The sequence below is a fragment of the Carassius auratus genome, unplaced genomic scaffold, assembly GCF_003368295.1.
Source record: "Carassius auratus strain Wakin unplaced genomic scaffold, ASM336829v1 scaf_tig00217656, whole genome shotgun sequence".
In the NCBI taxonomy this organism is placed as follows: Eukaryota; Metazoa; Chordata; class Actinopteri; order Cypriniformes; family Cyprinidae; genus Carassius; species Carassius auratus.
In genome coordinates this window covers 73640-86645 of record NW_020529165.1, presented here as the reverse complement: position 1 = coordinate 86645, position 13006 = coordinate 73640, and the positions used below count along the sequence as shown (strand labels likewise).

General features: G+C 37.7%; 4 non-coding genes and 1 pseudogene across 4 annotated transcripts; all 5 read left to right on the top strand.

Annotated features, from left to right (window-relative positions):
* The first annotated feature begins 7539 nt into the window (after positions 1 to 7539).
* Positions 7540 to 7658, top strand: LOC113101867 (5S ribosomal RNA). Its single transcript, XR_003290459.1, has one exon. It is a non-coding gene; the product is annotated as a 5S ribosomal RNA (ribosomal RNA).
* Positions 7659 to 8016: 358 nt separating this feature from the next.
* On the top strand, positions 8017 to 8135 carry LOC113101884 (uncharacterized; annotated as a pseudogene).
* Positions 8136 to 8219: 84 nt separating this feature from the next.
* Positions 8220 to 8338, top strand: LOC113101876 (5S ribosomal RNA). Its single transcript, XR_003290469.1, has one exon. It is a non-coding gene; the product is annotated as a 5S ribosomal RNA (ribosomal RNA).
* A 4070-nt stretch (positions 8339 to 12408) lies between these two features.
* Positions 12409 to 12527, top strand: LOC113101871 (5S ribosomal RNA). Its single transcript, XR_003290464.1, has one exon. It is a non-coding gene; the product is annotated as a 5S ribosomal RNA (ribosomal RNA).
* A 360-nt stretch (positions 12528 to 12887) lies between these two features.
* On the top strand, positions 12888 to 13006 carry LOC113101869 (5S ribosomal RNA). Its single transcript, XR_003290461.1, has one exon. It is a non-coding gene; the product is annotated as a 5S ribosomal RNA (ribosomal RNA).

The window sequence follows — 13006 nt, the reverse complement described above, 5'->3', positions numbered from 1 at the left end:
TTTCAAGAAACCTGTTGTAAATGAATATTGGCTACATATGTTCAATGATGTAACAGAAGAGAAAATATGGGGGAATATAAAGGGGAAAATTGTACAGACTAAACTGGAGAATATGGAATATTTTATCAGAAACAAAGCAGTGTTCACAGACGTAATTTTAAGCAAAATTGGGATGGAGGAAAGTGCAATATGTAAAGTTTGCCAAGATGCTGATGAAGGGTTTTTACACTTGTTTTTATATTGTGATAAGCTGAAAGATTTTAATGAGAGGTGTAAAAGCATTATTTTAAATTTGAGAGGAGAGGGAAATGGGAACTTTGAGTGGGAAAAGGTGTTAATGTTGGGCATTAATGAGAATTGCAAACATGAGAAGCTGATAAATTTACTTGTGATGCTGATGAAAAGTGCGATTTGGGAAAGAAGAGTGGTGGTGAAAAAGGGAAATGTTTTAATTGATTTATGGAATATGTTCAGGAGAAAAGTTGAAAAATATGTTGAATGTCTGTTTTATTATTTTAAGTTGGAGGAAACGATCGATGTCTTTTATAATATTTTTACTCAGGAGGTGTTAAAGGTTTTCAAAGAGCTGGGGATTGAATTGTCATTTTTAAAAGATTAAACTATTTAATGACTTCTTTTTAAATGTAAGTAAGATGTCTGTCAATTCAAATTAGGAGTTTTATATGTCAAAGAAAGAATCTTATGTATTTTTGTGTGTGAATATTTGATATGTATGTTTGAATTGATTAATTTCTTCAATAAAAAAAAGAATTAAAAAAAGGCTATGCCCGATCTCGTCTGATCTCGGAAGCTAAGCAGGTTTGGGCCTGGTTAGTACTTGGATGGGAGACCGCCTGGGAATACCAGGTGCTGTAAGCTTTTTGGAAATTTTTCACTTAGTATATAATAATTTTGCCAAAAAATAGAGTCAATGCCCGATCTCTGAATATTAGCAGGTTTGGGCCTGGTTAGTACATGGATGTGAGACTGCCTGGGAATACCAGGTGCTTTAAACTTTTTGGAAAATTTCACAAATTATATAATAATCTTGCAAAAAGAAAAAAAAGAGTCAATGCCCGATCTCTGAATCTTAGCAGGTTTAGGTCTGGTTAGTACTTGGATGAGAGACCGCCTAGGAATACCAGGTGCTTTAAGCTTTTGGGTTTTCTTTCCTACTTATATAATGTACTGACGATTAGATTGGCTGGTCTTTAAATAGCCCTCTCTTTGCAGCAGTCTTCGTTTACGGCAATACCAACCTGGCTATGCCCGATCTCGTCTAAACTCGGAAGCTAAGCAGGTGCTGTAAGCTTTTCGGAAATTTTTCACTTAGTATATAATAATTTTGCCAAAATATAGGGTCAATGCCCGATCTCTGAATCTTAGCAGGTTTAGGTCTGGTTAGTACTTGGATGAGAAACCGCCTGGGAATACCAGGTGCTTTAAACTTTTGGGTTTTCTTTCCTACTTATATAATGTACTGGCGATTAGATTGGCTGATCTTTAAATAGCCCTCTCTTTGCGGCAGTCTTCGCTTACGGCCATACCAACCTGAGCACGCCCTAGTGGAAGCAGGAAGTGGTACAGCTTGCAGGAGGATATCAAACAACAAGTGTGGAGAGTTGAGAATTGGAAACTGAAGCCTTTAAGTTAAAAACAACCTTTTTAAAAAAGGGGAACTGGTCTGCTTTAAAGTCATTTAATAAATACTTTCTATACTGAGAAGGCTACAACACGGTGTGACAAATGGAGAATGCAAAAGGACAGGAGAAAAGGAACACAAGAGAAATGGACGGAGAGCTGGGTCAAAGAAAAAGGCATTATGAAAAGAGGCTCACAGTGCTGGTGGAAATAGAAGGAGAAGATAGACTAACAATGATGGAGATACTGAAGAAAGTAAGAGAAGAATGTGGAGTGGTGATCGGATGTAGATTCAAAACACCAAAAGAATACGAGTTAACAATGGAGGAGGAAAAAGGAAAGGAGAAATTGTTGGATGGGCTTAAGATAAAGAATAGTCGGGTGATGGCGAAAGAGGTGGACTGTATGGAGATGGTGGTCTCGTTCCTTGGGTTACCAACATACATACAGGATGAGGAGATACTTAAAAAGCTGTCAGAATGGGGAGTTAAAGCAACTTCAAGTGTGAGAAGGAGAATGTGGCCGGGGACGGATATCGCTGATGGAACAAGATTTTTAAAGGTAAAGTTCAATGAGGTGGTAAAATCACTGCCGTATTCAACGAAGTTTGAGACATTAGGAGGGACGGAGCACTTCAGAGTAATACATGATAGGCAAGTGAAAGTCTGTCGCCTGTGCATTCAACCAGGTCATATTGTAAGAGACTGTCCAAGCTTCAGATGTTTTAAATGTCAAAGGCAAGGTCATTACGCGAGAGAGTGCAAGGAAGAGAACTGCAATATGTGCAATATGCGACCTGGATTATGTGTGTGTGAAACCCCAGCAGAGATAGGTGAGAGAAACAGCAATGGGGAGGATTCGGATCAGTATGAGGTGGATGAGGAGGTGGAGATCAAAGGAGAGGTAGGTGAAATGACTGGACAAGAAGAGAGAAGGGATGCATGGAGTTGGGAAGAAAGAACAACGGAATGGAGAGCGATTGTGGATGTGAGTGTTCAAGAGGAGGAGGCTGCAGGGAGGAGATGGAGAGAGAGAGAGAAAAAAAAGGAAGAGAGGGAAGCGGAACCTGGAAAAAAGATGGAAAGGAACATCTTGGAGTGTGAAGACAGAGAAGGGGAGGGAGTGAAAGCTGATGGCAAGAGTCAGGAGGGTGACAATGTGAAAAGGCAAGAAGAAAAGTTGCAGGCGGAGAGCGCTGGAGGGAAGAGAGAGGTGCCAGAAAGTCTGGTGACAATTGACGACGAGGACATGGACACAAGTAAAGGGGAAAGGGTGCAGAAGAAAAAAAAGAAATAGAGGAGCATACGGCAGAAAGTAAATGTCTGGAATTAACAAAATGAGGATGATTCTTTTAAAAATGACAATACTTGCTATGTGGGGCTTTATGAACATTGCCTGTTTGAATAGCAATGGATTAAGAGATGAAAATAAGTTTGAGAAGGTCAAGGGATTGTTAAAAGCTGAAGTATTCTGTTTGCAAGAAACACATTGGTCTGATGATATAATGGACAACATAAGGAAGAGGTGGGAAGGGGAAATTTTTGTGAATCATGGGAATGCAAAATCCTGTGGCGTGGCAACTCTTATAAAAGGAGATATATTGAATAATGTGAAGCAAGTATACAAGGATGGTAATGGGAGACTGTTAGTGACTGAATTTGTGTTTCAAAATGAATGTTTCAGGCTGATAAACATTTATGCACCTAACATAGAAAACGAAAGAAAATAAATATTTAAAGAAATTAAGCCGTTATGTAAAGGCAACTATATTGTAGTTGGGGATTTCAATGTATGGTGCACGAGACTGGATGCATCAAGTAGTGCAAACTTTAAATCAGATGCATCCAGGAAATATCTAACTGAATGGATGCAAAATGAGGACATAGTAGATGTATGGAGGGAAGAAAATCCCTACAAAAAAGACTTCTCTAGAAGACAATTGGTGATGGGTGTTTTGAAACCGAGCTGAATAGATTTATGTTTAACCAAAAGGGAAATGTTGAAATATGTAAAAAATTTGAAATATAAGTTTGTGGGTATAAGTGACCATGCTATGATGATGGTTAAGATGGATGTAAACGAGGTGGAGAGGTGTGGGGGGGGGAATGTGGTGTTTGAATGCAGACTTGCTAAAAGAAGAGACATACAAAGAAAATATCAAAAAATGTATAGATTATGAAATGCAAAATGTGTTATTTGATGAAAATGTATGTGAGTGGTGGGAAAAAATGAAAGGGACAATTAAAAAAAGAAGTATTAGATATGCAAAACAAAGGGGTTTTAATAAGGAGGAGTAAAATTGAGGATATGCAAAATGAACTGAAGAGGGAAGCAGAAAAAATAGAAGGTAATCCTGAGCAAGACAAAGAACGCTTTATGCAAATAAAAGCAGAAATAGAAGAGTATGAAAAAGAAAAAAAGTAAGGGTGCAATAATAAGGAGTAGAGCACAGTATGCGTTAGAGGGAGAAAGAAGCACGAAGTTCTTTCTAAACTTAGAAAAGAAAAAACAGAGGAAAAAGCATATAACAGAGCTGGAAAATGAAAAAGGTGAGAAGATTACTGATTATGTGGGGATAATAAGAGAAGTAGAAATATTTTATAAAAAGCTATTTAAGAAAGAAGGGGTAAAACAGGAGTGTGTGGATGAAGTTTTAAATACTGTGAGTAAAAGGTTAAGTGAAAACGAGAAAAATATATGTGAAAGCGATATAATTATCGAAGAAATAAAAGAAGCAATAAAACAGACAAAAAAGAACAAAAGCCCGGGCTCAGATGGCTTAACGCATGAGTTTTATAAGACCTTTGAAGAGATTGTAGCGCCAATATTGTTGAAGGTTTATAGGAGTATGGAAGAGAGAGGGGAAATGCCAGAATCTATGGGGTTAGGAATAATTACAGTACTATATAAAATAAAGGAAGTCCACATAAGCTAGGAAATTATAGACCATTGAGTCTTCTAAACACAGATTATAAAATATTGACAAAAGTGCTGGCAAATAAGATAAAAGAGGTAGTAGGGTCAATAGTATCATTAAGCCAAGCCTATAGCATAAAGGGTAGAGATATTACAGATACAATTTGCACAATAAGGGACATAGTAGAAGGGATGGGGAAAGATGGGAAAGGGGGATTGGTTTTATCTATAGACTTAAATAAGGCATTTGACAGGGTGGAACATAGCTTTATAGAACAGACAATGGGGAGATTTGGGTTTGGAGAGAGGATGCAAAAGTGGATAAAATTAATATATGGAAATGCTAAAAGTTGTGTTAAAGTTAATGGGGTGTTAACTGACCCCTTCCCTTTAGAGAGGTCAGTAAGGCAAGGTTAATAGCAGATTATAGTGAGGGGGGGTTAAAATTGGTAGATTTAGATGTGAAAAGGAAGCAATAAGAGTTAAGACAGTAAAAAAATATGTATGTGGTAAAGCAGAATAAGGTTGGAAGGGGTATATGAGAAAATATTTAAATGAAAGTGGTGGATGTGGTGAAGAGAGAGTGTTTATGGTTTTAAAAAATCCAATGATTGAAAAATTGCCGTTGTTTTACCAAGAAGTGTTTACTGCATGGGCTGAATTTGTGATAAATGTAAACTATGAATGTGAAAACATAAATCAAATACACAATCAGCCAATTTTTATGAACCCAAGAATAAGGAGGGGAGGGAAAATGCTCTACAACAGGCTGTTCATGAGAGCAGGGGTAAGGAAAGTAAAGGATTTGGTGTATGAATATGTAAAGGGTTTCTTACCAAATAGGGCAATATATGATTCTGTGGTGGGGTGGGATGAAAAAATTGACAAAGCAAAAGTGTATGGTGAGTGTGAAAACATTAAAACAAGCCTGCCTGAAAAGTGGGTAGAAGGGATTGAAAGAGAAACTGTTAAAGTGGGAGATTGGGGAATGCCTGAAATGTATATTGTGGAAAATGGGAGAAAAAAGTTTTTGATGGAGATAAATGTGAAAACTATATACAAAATTATGGTCAGAAAGGAAATCAAAGTGCCTGCATCAGAGGCGGTATGGCCAAGACTCTTTCCTGATATGAAGGTAAAGACAATATGGAGAAACTTAAATGTCAAATACAATGGACTGGACTGTGAGACTAGTTTTCTAAACTACGTTTGCGTTTCGATTCTTACCACCTGACGTCTGAGATTTTCATGTACCCATTCGGACGGGACTAGTATCTCTGTGTTTATTACAGAGGTGGGAGGGTCTGATTTGTGCATCTGGGCGTCACAGAGATCACGCGCTCTGTATGCGTGCATTTAATTCATTCAGAATGATTGCCTCAGTATTATTAGACAGTAAATACTAAATGGCTAGTATAGCAAAACCATGTTAATGTGTGGTTCCTTCAGTTTAACTTGTTTTCCTTTTTTCTTTTTCTATTTTTTTTAATTAAATGTAATTAAAACATTATGCAATTGAGTACATAAATGAACGTGAGTAATCTTGCCTGATGCTGATATTACAATAGCCGGTTTTAACAGTTTACGCGATCTTGCTCTTGATTTTATTATTTGTATTATTTTTTTATTATTATTTCTTTGCCGCTAAGCAAATATATCAAACATTCGCGCGGTAAGAGCATCTACGGTAATTCACGTTGGCCAAAACTCACAAGGAAACGTGTTGTGAAATAAAATATCACCGGCAATCACAGACATTCGCATTCGAACGGGATTAGTTTTCTCAGAGGATCACTGAGTTTGCTGAAAAACAGTAGGTAATTTGCTCTGGAATTATCACAGAGGTTGTGTGAGAAAAACACAGACGTGGCAGATTCGGACGGGATTAAAATCACTAAGTACGTCTGTGAAACGCAGATTTCTCTAACGACCCCCTGTAAAACTTGTCCCGTCCGAATAGGGCTTTTGAGTGCAAGGAACTTGAGGAGTTTCATGCAAAAATGAAAAAACTGATAAAAGATGGAATAGGCAAGGAGTTTGCAGAGGATGAGTGGAAAAAAATGTTTTTATTTGGAGAACGTACAAATTATAAGGATAGAAACGTGAATTTTTGGAATTTGATTTTGAGTAATGCAAGATATGCAATATGGGTGAGGAGGAATATGGCATACTTTGAGAGAAAGAAAGTAGATGTGATTGGAATTTTCAAGAGTATTGTTAGAAAGAGTGTGTATATAATGTGGATATACCTAAGCAAAGAATAATTTGAAAAAGCATTTGTAGAAGAAAATGGAAGTACAACTGAAGGGTTAAGTTTAACATTTTGAAAAGACAAGGTTATGTTAAAGTTAGGTAATTAGTTTTGGTTTGGGTTTGAGTGAAGTAATGTGATTAAATTTCAAAGTTGATGCTGTATATGTAAAATATAATGAACATGTAATACGTTTGAAAGTGAATTGTTGGAAATATGATTTATGTTATTATTATTTTTAAGTACTTTTTGATAAAAAAAAAAAAATGCCCGATCTCGTCTGATCTCGGAAGCTAATCAGGTTTGGGCCTGGTTAGTACTTGGATGGGAGACCGCCTGGGAATACCAGGTGCTGTGAGCTTTTTGGAAATTTTTCACTTACTATATAACCATTTTGCCAAAATATAGAGTCAATGCCCGATCTCTGAATATTAGCAGGTTTGGGCCTGGTTAGTAAATGGATGGGAGACTGCCTGGGAATACCAGGTGCTTTAAACTTTTTGGAAAATTTCACAAATTATATAATAATCTTGCAAAAAAAAAAAAAAAAAAAAAACAGTCAATGCCCGATCTCTGAATATTAGTAGGTTTAGGTCTGGTTAGTACTTGGATGAGAGACCGGCTAGGAATACCAGGTGCTTTAAGCTTTTGAGTTTTCTTTCCTACTTATATAATGTACTGGCGATTAGATTGGCTGGTCTTTAAAAAGCCCTCTCTTTGCAGCAGTCTTCGCTTACGGCGATACCAACCTGGCTATGCCCGATCTCGTCTGATCTCGGAAGCTAAGCAGATTTGGTCCTGGTTAGTACTTGGATGGGAGACCGCCTGGGAATACCAGGTGCTGTAAGCTTTTTGGAAATTTTTCACTTAGTATATACTAATTTTGCCAAAATATAGAGTCAATGCCCGATCTCTGACTATTAGCAGGTTTGGGCCTGGTTAGTACATGGATGGGAGAATGCCTGGGAATACCAGGTGCTGTAAGCTTTTTGGAAATTTTTCACTTAGTATATACTAATTTTGCCAAAATATAGAGTCAATGCCCGATCTCTGAATCTTAGCAGGCTTAGGTCTGGTTAGTACTTGGATGAGAGACCGCCTAAGAATACCAGGTGCTTTAAGCTTTTGGGTTTTCTTTCCTACTTATATAATGTACTGGCGATTAGATTGGCTGGTCTTTAAATAGCCCTCTCTTTGCAGCAGTCTTCGCTTACGGCAATACAAACCTGGCTATGCCCGATCTCGTCTGATCTCGGAAGCTAAGCAGATTTGGTCCTGGTTAGTACTTGGATGAGAGACCGCCTAAGAATACCAGGTGCTTTAAGCTTTTGGGTTTTCTTTCCTACTTATATAATGTACTGGCGATTAGATTGGCTGGTCTTTAAATAGCCCTCTCTTTGCAGCAGTCTTCGCTTACGGCAATACAAACCTGGCTATGCCCGATCTCGTCTGATCTCGGAAGCTAAGCAGATTTGGTCCTGGTTAGTACTTGGATGGGAGACCGCCTGGGAATACCAGGTGCTGTAAGCTTTTTGGAAATTTTTCACTCAGTATATAATAATTTTGCCAAAATATAGAGTCAATGCCCGATCTCTGAGTCTTAGCAGGTTTAGGTCTGGTTAGTACTTGGATGAGAGACCGTCTAAGAATAACAGGCCATACCAACCTGAGGGCGCTAGAGATCTACAGGAAGTGTTGGCTGCAGTTGGGAGCGGAAGGCTCTCCTCCATTTTGATTTTTCTGTAAGTGTTTGTTTTGTGAGTTGTTTTTGGACTTTAGTTTATTTTTTGTGAGGTTTTTCAGTTTTAAACCACCTAACAGCAGCATCTTGCTGGCTGGAGGGTGGTTAATTTTTTGTTTGTGTTTATACAATGGACGGATTATTGGCAAACGACACTGGAATGGCTGGAGAGACACGCATGGCAAACGACACTGGACTGGCTGGAGAGAGACGCATGGCAAACGACACTGGACTGGCTGGAGAGAGACGCATGGCAAACCACACTGGACTGGCTGGAGAGAGATGCATTGCAAACGACACTGGACTGGCTGGAGAGAGACGGATGGCAAACAACACTGGACTTGAGTATCGACAACGAGCTGGACACTGTAAAAATCAAGATGTAAAAGATACATTTGGTAAAAGGAAATACTTAAAGGAGGCAACAGTGATTGTGAATGTGGAAAATGTTAGTGAGGTGAAGGCTGTGGATATTATTAAAGCGGTGACAGACAAATGTGGATATGGGGAAATCTTGGCACTAAGGCCAAGACAAGGAAAATAATATGAGCTGACAATGGAAAAAGAAGAAACTTGTGATAAACTGACTGAGGGATTGTTAATAAACGGAATGAACTGTGAGATAAAAAAACTTCAAAACAGAATCTATGTTGTCTCTTTCATGCATCTGCCTGTCTACCTTGCTGATGAAGAGATTTTAAATAAACTGGAGGTTTGGGGGGTTTCCCCAATTTCAAAAATAAAACGGCGTGTTTATCCGGGCACCAGCATTGAGGATGGGACGAGATACGTAAAGGCGCGGTTTCCGAAGGAGGTGGCCTCCCTCCCTTACAGCACAAAAATAGAAACGGCAGAGGGACCACAATACTTTCGGGTGATGCACAGCCATCAGGTTAAGACTTGTTGGCTGTGCATGAGCAGAGACCATGTGGTGAAGGACTGCCCGGAGTTCACGTGCCATAAATGCGAGGAGAGAGGCCATTTCGTGAGAAATTGCAATGCTGTGACGTGCCCGGATTGCAATTTGGTTTTAAATAAGTGTGAGTGTTGGATGCAGGGTGAGGAGGAGGAGGAGGAGCAGCAGGTGGGCGGGCAGGTGCATGAAAGAGACAACGAACAGCGAGTTGATGGAGAAACAGTACGAGGTGAAGGACTGGAATTAAATAAGGATATAGAACAACAGAAAGAGTGTACCGAACCGATCATACAAACACAACAGGATGGGGGAATTTGGACACAGATGGATTTGACTGACAGCTTGCAAAATGCTTTGGATACTATGGAACTGGATGATGAAAGGAATAAAGTATTGAATGATGCACAACAGGAGGGAATTTTATGTACACCGATGGATGTGACGGACAGTGTGCAAAAGGAGATGGCCACAGTAGAAATTAATGATGCTACAAAAGAGTGAACAAGGAAAAGAAAATGAGGAGACGCAGGGGAAATCATCGAAAAGAAGAAGATCTGTAAAGGTAATGCCCAATCTAGATACTGCAAGAAAAAGAGTGCTTAAAGAAGATGGTTTTGAGTGTGCAAATAAGTATGAGCTGCTTAAGGATTTGGAGGAGATGGACTGAGTTTATGGGTTTTATGCATGTTTTTATGTTTTATGCTTTTAAGAATTGTTACTTTTAATGCTAGAGGGCTTTCAAATGTAGGAAAATTTGAAAAAGTCAAAGAAATGTGTAAAGGAGAGGATGTGATTTTATTACAAGAAACTAACTGGAGAGAAGAGTACATGACAATGAACATTTTACAGAAATACTGTAAAGGGTCAGGCGGAAAGGTGAATGTCGAAAAGAGTGTGTGTATGAGAATTGGCAAGGTGGAACTTTTACCTCAGCAAATACTTTTTAAGAAAGAAGAAGAAAATATAAAAATATTGGGGATCTGGGTAGGTGTGGATTTTAATAAAGCTGATGTTTTTAACTGGGAGGGAGTTTTAAAAGGAATTGAAAGACGACTGAGATTTTGGAAATTAAGAAATTTAACATTAAAGGGGAAAGTATTGGTGATAAATGCGTTAATGCTTTCTAAAATTTGGTATGTGCTGAGCATAACCTCATTGCCCTCTGAGTATTATAAAAGAATAAAAGAAAGTGTTTTAGATTTTTTATGGGGAAAGGGAAGAGTGAAAATAGCTTATAATACACTTATTGGAGGAACTGAAATGGGAGGACTGGGGCTTTTAGATCCCCTTCTAAGGATGAAAACTTTAAGGATAAAAGTAGTGATTTTTTATTTTTTTTTTGATGTACAGAGAAAAGCAATGTGGAAAAATGTAATGGATTTTTTTATAAAAAGATGTGGATATTTTAACATGGAAAATAATATATTGTGGATGAAAACCAAAAAATATATGTTGAAAGGGTTACCAAAATTCTATAAGGAAGTTTTAGAAGCATGGGGAGAATTTTTAGATAATGTATTAATTAAACCAAAAGGAAGAGCACAATTGCTAGAACAACCATTATTTTTAAATCCAAATATCACAAGGGAGGGAACTATGATTTATTATAAGAAATGGTGGGATGTAGGTATAAGGCAAATAAAAGATGTGTTGTATGAAGTAATAGAAGGATATCTTCCGTTGCAAGCAATTGTTGATACAATATTTGAAAAAGAAGGAAAGGTTGGAAAGGAACACTGGTTAAACAATATGATGTTTTGAAGAAAGCTATACCAAATGAATGGGTGGAAAGAATTGAAAAGAATGAAGAAGAAGATGAGGGAGGCATGCCTAAATTGTATATCAAAAAGAAAAATGGGGATAATAGGTTATTTATTGAATGTAAAGTGAAATAAATTTAGTTGGTGTTTATAGAAATGGCTTTTATCAAACCTGTGGTAAATAATTATTGGAAAGAAAGATATGATGATTTAAGTGAAGGTGAGATATGGATGAATGTAGGAATGAAATATATGGACCCAACTCTAGAGAATTGTAACTTTTTATTGAAGCATAATTGTATGTTAACCGAAATGAGGTTACAAAAATTTGGGATAGAAAGCGATGCAAAGTGTAGAGTATGTACAAAATGTGAAGAAGGAATATTGCATTTGTTTATATATTGTGAAAAATTTAGAGTTTTTATGGGGAAAATAAAAAATATAGTGAAGTCAATGTTGAAAGACAAATATGATGAAGACAGGACAGAAAAGAAGTGGGAAAAATTTTTTTTATTTGGTTTTAATGGTAAAGAATGAAATGTGTTAGTATTTAATTTTTTGATAACAATTGCAAAACATGAGAAACGAGAAGTTGATGTATGGACTATGTTTAAGAATAAAATGCAATTTACTGTAAAGCTGTTAAGGGAATATTTTTTAATGAGTGATAAAGAGGATGAATTTATTCAAAAGTTTGTAGAAGGAAACACTATGTTAGAATATAACATAGATGGTGTAACTTGGATATGGGAGAAATTTGAATGACTGTAATTGTTTTTGTGATTGTCTCTTTTGTTTGTTATGGTTCTGTGGAAAATGTGTGCAATGTTTTTAATGTAATCTTTTAAATTTGTTAATAAAAAATAAAAAATAAATCTCGTCTGATCTCTGAAGCTAAGCAGGTTTGGGCCTGGCTAGTACATGGATGGGAGACTGCCTGGGAATACCAGGTGCTTGAAACTTTTTGGAAAATTTCACAAATTATATAATAATCTTGGGGAAAAAAAAGAGTCAATGCCCGATCCCTGAATCTTAGCAGGTTTAGGTCTGGTTAGTACTTGGATGAGAGACCGCCTAGGAATACCAGGTGCTTTAAGCTTTTGGGTTTTCTTTCTTACTTATATAATGTACTGGCGATTAGATATGCTGATCTTTAAATAGCCCTCTCTTTGCAGTGTTTTTCACTTATGGCCATACCAACCTGGCTATGCCCGATCTCGTCCGTTCTCGGAAGCTAAGCAGGTTTGGGCCTGGTAAGTACTTGGATGGGAGACTGCCTGGGAATACCAGGTGCTGTAAGCTTTATGGAAATTTTTCACTAAGTATATCAAAATTTTGCCAAAATATAGAGTCAATGCCCGATCCCTGAATATCAGCAGGTTTGGGCCTGGTTAGTACATGGATGGGAGACTGCATGGGAATACCAGGTGCTTAAAACTTTTTGGAAAATTTCCCCAATTATATAATAATCTTGCAAAAAAAAAAAAGAGTCAATGCCCGATCCCTGAATCTTAGCAGGTTTAGGTCTGGTTAGTACTTGGAAGACAGACCGCCTAGGAATACCAAGTGCTTTAAGCTTTTGGGTTTTCTTTCCTACTTATATAATGTACTGGCGATTAGATATGCTGGTCTTTAAATAGCCCTCTCTTTGCAGCAGTCTTTGCTTATGGCCATACCAATTTGGCTATGCCCGATCTTGTCTGATCTCGGAAGCTAAGCAGGTTTGGGCCTGGTTAGTACTTGGATGGGAGACCGCCAGGGAATACCAGGTGCTGTAAGCT